Genomic DNA, 6,988 nt, shown 5'->3' with positions numbered 1-6,988 from the left:
CAGTTTTCAGGCGGGTTCATGTGAGCCATGTCCTGATGCGTGGGAATTCTGGGTTTTCTTTTGGAATAGATAATGTCATTTGATGCTTGTAATTTGAATATAAGTACTTATAAGTATGACCTGGTATGTATACGTATTTCAAGGACTTGCACATCTTCACATATGTTTCTTTAAGTCTTCCACTTGCGTTCTTCACTTATCCCTGAATTATGTTTGCAGTTTGGCTTAATCTATTCCATGTTTTATGTACTCTTACAGACAACATACATCCATCATTAAATATGTTGCATAAGTGATGTTTTGAAACTCGGGAGCTGAGTTATGCTCGACCCCTGAATTTCAGGGCGTTACAGTTGGTATCAGAGCATGAATTGGATTAAACCAGACCTAGGTTGTGGTCACACACCGTACGCTGTCACCACCTTAGTGTAGGAGGGTGCGAGTTTATTGTAGAATATGTGTATGTATTTCGTTGCTTCTATCGACGAAAGTTTACTGAAAACGATCGCCGAGATCGAGTCTGTGCGCACTCCTGATCACACACAGCGACCCAAAATCTCCTCTAGACCGTTTATTAATGAGTTTAGATAGTTTATCTTCCTATCTCAGCCCTTAAAATGTCAGTAAACTAGTGTTTGTATCAGATTTTAACCCGAGTGGCCCGATAGGCGTTGAATCGGACTAAGGGGCCGATCGGGGTATTTTCAGGGGGACCCAGGGGGGACCCACATCACTTTACACCTAGTGGGCCAGGAAGACCTCGCCCAAATGGCGAGTCATCGCCGGAGGGTCCAGAGACCAGCAATGACCTCCCCGGTTCGGCGAGCCCTCGCCGCCCAGCGGGCCAGGCCGGGCGGGCCGGCTCGGGCCGATGCATGTGGGGCCTAGTGTGGCTCACTCCTCCTTGGTTGCTCAGTTTTAAACCCTCCTAAAACCTATTTTCTTCATAAAATACCCTCCCATGCTCTCCTTTTCTTCAAGTTTCTCTCAAAACTCCACCAAAATCTCTCCCCAATCTCCTTCTTCTTCCATTTTCGTGCACACCCATTCAACCCATCTCAAAAATCCATCCCCATTGCTATTTTCACTCCCTTTTCTTCTCATTTAAGCTCTCAAATCCTCCTTTAGGATCTCAAGTGTGTGGAAGCCTCACCATTCTTCCAATTTCTCCCTTTTCTCTCATTTTCCATGGCCTTGTTTGAGTTTATTACGGTCATATTTTCCATCTCCACCTTTCTCTCTTTGATGGGGAAGAAGAGAGCGCCCGTGGATGAAGCCGGGCCTAACTGCCCAACTCGTGCATGGAGGCCAAGAGGTGCCGCTGCGAGCACGACTGTCACCCGTGAGTTTCAGACCAAGCGGGACCTTGATCCTCAAGCTCCCATTGGAAGAACTCTGTTGGCGGAGCTATCTCATGGAGTCTATGAAGGCCGTAGGGTCCTTTTTAAGGCTCATGTTGATCCACGGCTATTTGGCAAGTTCCTATTGTTGGAGAGCCTGGAAGGGGCTGGTTGGTGTCCCTTGTTTGAGGGCGAATATCGCGCCAATGCAAGCTCTGTTCGAGCTTTTTATGTCATCATTCGTGATCCTTCGCTGGAGCCTCTGCAGTTCAAGATTCCTTGTGAAAGCGGTCGAGAGGCCACGGTCAACGTCGCTTTGATATCCCGACTCTTGAATGTGCCGCTTGGTGAGGTGCATGCCAGTGAGAAGAATTTGAGCAGTGCGCGCGAGAGGGATTGCCACACGCGGTTCTTATGTGGTCGTCTGGTCGAGTGGCAGCCTAATAGAAGTCTTCTAGCTACCAACATGACGAATGATTTCCGCTTGCTTCACCACATGTGTACATTCAATGTATATCCAAGGTGGAGCAACCGTAGCGAGTGTATATCCAAGGTAGATTTTCTGTATCAGGTGGGGCAAGGAGCGAAGCTATGTGTGCCAACATACATCTTGCGTCAGATTATCCTTATCGCTCATTCGAACAGGAGGACCAAATCACTCCCATTTGACCGACTCATCTATAAGCTTGCACATGAGTTTGGCTATAGGCTTGGGGCAGAAAAGCTGGTACCTGTTCGCTACATTAATGAGACGACCCTAAATTAGATGAAAATTGGGCCTCGTCGACGACAAGCCTCAGAAAGTGAGGATAAGACAGAGAGCGATGAGGAAGAGAGTTATGGCGAGGGTGGAGCTGAGATTGAAGAAGAAACAGAGCAGGACGAGGAAGAGGTAGAGGCACAAGATATGAGTGAGAGTTCTCCTCCTGTGGCACCAGAGCAGAGCGCAGATTAGGCTGCCATGGATGCCTGTATCACTCGGCTTGAGGAAGGTCAGGCTGTTCTACGCCAGAATATCATGGATCTTTGAGGCCTTGTGAAGCATAAGTTTAAGAAGGTGACTTGAACTCTGAAGTCTATCCTATGTTGTTTGCAGGATAAGGGTGCCCTGCCTCCATCTCCTGATTCTGACGAGTAGCTGCAGTTGTAGTCATCTTTTACTTTGTTTTGTTGTTTGCTTTTATGTGTAGCCGTTGTTGGCATAGTTGTTGGAAGTTGTTTGTTGTTTGAAGTTTTAGATGTTTAGTTCACATGCTTTCCCTGTCGCGATTCATGTAATGCTGCACTTCTTGTATGGTGACAATTTTGTTAAACGGAATGCATGTTGTTTATCGTTAAAGTTGTGCTTGATTGCTATGTGGGTGGATTATATGGATGTAGAATCTTACAGGTTGCATCCTCTGTTGAATGTAGGGTATGCCTCCTAAGGGTTCGAAGACTTCGGCCCGTCTTTCTTTGGTATAGTCGCTTGTCGGGGTTTCTTTCCTGAGCGATAGCCAGACGGATCCACAGTCGGTCCTGTCTCATACTGGTGCTGGGCCGACACCTATGATTCCACCTATGGCTCCTCCAGTCACGCCTTCGGTTCCTAAGCCGAACCGTGCATCTGCGTTGATGCCGTATGCATCTTCGTCTGCTCCACCTCTTAATAGGTTTGAACAGAGATGCTGTTGATGCAGCAGCAGCAGATTCAGCAGCAGTAGTACCAGCAGCAGCAGTTTCTGTCTTCCATGGCTGGAATCTTTGCTCAATCGGTGGGGGCGACTCCACCTGCTTCACCTATGCACCCATCTGGGAGCACTAATGTGAGTGGCACATTTAAGCGATTCTAGCGCTTACGACCTCCCACATTTGCGGGTTCTCATAGACCCGAGGAGGTCGAGTACTGGATTGATCGCATCTCCAAGATGTTGAGACTGCTGCACTGCTCTGAGGTTGAGCAGATCGAGCTTGCCTCCTTCATGTTTGAGAAGGAGGCCAGTTTATAGTGGGACAGTGTTCTTCACACTGGTGAGGAAGGGTATAAGTGGTCGTGGCAGGCGTTTGAGGCACGTTTCCACGAGAAGTACTTTTCGGTTACGTACCGACACGAGGAGAGTGAGTTCCTTCGCCTCCGTCAGGGAGGGATGTCGGTGACGGAGTATGAGAACCGGTTCACTGAGCTAGGTCACTATGCTCCTTTGATTCTAAGCGATCAGCCGATGTGGATGCGGTGTTTTTCTAAGGGGTTGAGGCCTGAGATCTGATCGAAGATGTGCTGTGCTAGCATTTCTTCTTATGCGGAGTTGGTGAGCATGTCCTTGCGAGCTGAGCAGGACGGGGTCAGGTCGTCCCGTATGCGAGCACCTATGGTTCCTAGACCACGACCTGACTTTCAGAGTGCACCATTTCTCAGCAAGAGGCCGCTGACAGATTCTCCTCTGAGGCGTTCAGCATCGCCCGCTCAGCAGGTGCGACCTAATTTTCGCTATTCGTACTGTGGGAGGATGAAGCATTTGGATCGTACTTTCTTTTCGCGTATGCGGGATAGTGGATTTACTCCACCGCAGAGGATCAGCCGTCCGATGCCTCAGGTTATATCACCTCACCTCTTCGTTCAGCGCCAGCTCATCCATCCTTCAGATCTTCTATACCTAACTTCAGGCCACCTCAACCACCCATGGTTCCTCCGCCGAATCGCCAGCAGCAGGCTCGAGTTCACGCGCTCTCAGCTGAAGCTCCTGTGGCTGACTTGGTGCCGAGATCCTTCGAGGTTACTGCTCACATCCAAGGTATTCCCGTTTCTTTGTTGGTGGATACAGGGTCCATTACCTCTCTTATATCATATGCGGTAGTTAGGCGTCTAAGTTTGGGCACAGTTACTATGAAGGGAGTGACGCTCACTACCGCTATAGGGATCTCCTCTACTATGAACAAGCGTTGTTTGGATTGTTTGATTGATCTAGGGAGTGGATAGATTCTTGTTGACCTTTTTGTCGTACCTCTTTACCATTGCGATGTCATTATGGGTATGGATTAGCTCACGAAGATGAGGGCAGAGATTGATTATGAATCTAGGTCAGTGACAATCCATGGACCTGAGGGCGAGACAGTTACTTTTCCAGTTCAGGTCAGTTACCCTTTTTGTATTGGTTATTATACTTCTCTGTTGGAGAGTATTGCTGAATTGGCGTTTGAAAGCACGCCTGTAGTTCGGGAGTTTGAAGATGTGTTTGAGTCGATTCCTGGATTACCCCCTCAGCGCGAGATTGATTTTACTATTGATCTCATGCCTGGTGCGGCACCCATATCTTTGCCCACCTATCGTATACCTCTGAGTGAAATGGAGGAATTGAGGAAGCAAATAGATGGTTTGTTGAATTTGGGTTTTATTCGGCCTAGTGTGTCTCCTTGGGGAGCACCTGTCCTGTTTATTAAGAAGAAAGATGGTTCCTTGTGATTATGTATTGATTATCGCAGGTTGAATCTGGTGACTATGAAGAACAAGTATCCTTTGCCCAGGATTGATGATCTGTTTAATCAGTTGAAGGGGGCACGGTACTTCTCGAAGGTTGATCTGCAGTCAGGGTATCACTAGTTGCACGTCAAGAATGAGGACGTGCAGAAGACCGCCTTCAGGACTAGCTTTGGCCATTATGAGTTCCTGGTGATATCGTTCGGTCTTACGAACACACCGGTCGTGTTCATGGATCTGATGAACAGGGTATTTCGGCCATTCTTGTTCCGATTCTTCGTTGTCTTTATCGATGACATCTTGATATATTCTACGAGTCGGGAAGAGCACGAGGAGCACTTAAGAGCGGTCTTGGATACTCTTAGGAAGAATCAATTTTTTACGCAGTTCAAGAAATGTGATTTCTGGAAAGAGGAAGTCAAGTTCCTGGGACATGTGGTGTCCAAGTAAGGGATAGCTGTCGATCTTGCTAAGGTAGCTGCAGTTCAGGACTAGAAGCAGCCTAGTTCAGTTACTGAGGTGAGGAGCTTTCTGGGTTTAGTAGGCTATTATCGACGCTTCATACAAGACTTCTCGAAGATAGCTAGACCGTTGTCTCAGTTGACACGGAAAGATTTGAAGTTTGCTTGGAATGAGAGGGCAGAGATAGCTTTTCGAGAGCTGAAGGACAAGTTGACGTCCGCCCCTGTGCTAGTATTGCCAGAGCAAGGGGTTAAGTATACGATATATACTGACGCCTCTCGCATTGGTCTGGGTTATATCCTTATGCAGAAGGACAGGGTGATTGCTTATGCTTCGAGACAGTTAAGGAAACACGAAGAAAATTACCCTACACACGACCTGGAGTTGGCAGCCGTCATTTTCGCATTAAAGCTCTGGAGACATTACCTCTACGGAGAGGAGTTCGAGCTCTTTTACGACCACAAGAGCCTTAAGTATATTTTCACGCAGCGTGATTTGAATATGAGGCAACGCCAATGGATGGAAACATTGAAAGACTTTAAGTTCGATGTTTCTTACCATCCGGGTAAGGCTAACCTTATGGCAGACGCGTTGAGTCGCAAGAAGACTATAGAGTTTGCGGCTCCGCTAATGATAGCAGAATGGGACATGTTGGAGTTTGTGTGAGACTTTGAACAAAAACTTACGGTCGAAGAGCCGTATGAGGTTGTCGCACACATTCATGTACAGCCCCTCATTGACGAGAGGATCATTGCAGCTCAGGCAGATGATGATCTTTTGGCAAAGATGAGAAAGCGGGTTGGTACAGATGAGAACTCCGAGTGGAGTGTTAGTTCAGATGGGGGCCTACGATTTCATGGCCAGTTATGTGTCCCAGACATTCCTGACTTGAGACAAGAGGTTCTCAGTCAGCCCATAATTCTAAGCTTGCGATGCATCCTGGTAGTACGAAGATGTATCAGGATATGAGAAGATCTTATTGGTGGGATAACATGAAGGTCCACATTACTGAGTATGTATCTCGTTGTCTCACGTGCCAGCAGGTCAAAGAAGAGCATCGCCGACCTCCTGGGCTGCTTCAGCCCACATAGCAGAATGGAAGTGGGACTTCATCTCTATGGATTTTATTTCAGGGTTGCCGAGAACGAGGAAGGGACATGACTCTATTTGGGTGACCGTCGACCGATTGACGAAGTCGGCTCATTTCTTACCGATCAGAGTCACAAACTCTGTAGGTGAGTTGGCTAGGTTGTACATCAAGGAGATTGTACATCTACATGGAGTTCCCTTGGAGATTGTGTCTGACAGAGACACGCGTTTCACATCTATCTTCTGGACTCGTATCCAGGAAGCGATGGGTGTGAAATTGAAGTTTAGCACCGCGTTTCATCTGCAGACAGATGGGCAGACAGAACGTGTGAATCAGATTCTGGAAGACATGTTGCGAGCTTGTGTTGTGGATTTCAAGGACAGTTAGGATGATTGTCTCCCTTATGCAGAGTTCGCATATAATAACAGTTTCTAGGCGAGTATTGGCATGGCTCCCTACGAGGCATTGTATGGTCGCCCGTGCAGAGCACCGCATTGCTGGGCAAAAGTTGGCGAGCGTAGTTTGATTGACCCGGAGTTGGTGCAGGCGACTTTAGAGAAAGTTGACATTATTCGACATCGACTTCTGATAGCCTAGAGTAGGTAGAAGAGTTACGCTGATACGAGGCGACGACCGCTTGAG

Source organism: Magnolia sinica, chromosome 1 (genome assembly GCF_029962835.1).
Source record: "Magnolia sinica isolate HGM2019 chromosome 1, MsV1, whole genome shotgun sequence".
Classification (NCBI taxonomy): Eukaryota; Viridiplantae; Streptophyta; class Magnoliopsida; order Magnoliales; family Magnoliaceae; genus Magnolia; species Magnolia sinica.
The sequence above is the reverse complement of the archived record's forward strand: the minus strand, read 5'-3'. Positions refer to the sequence as shown.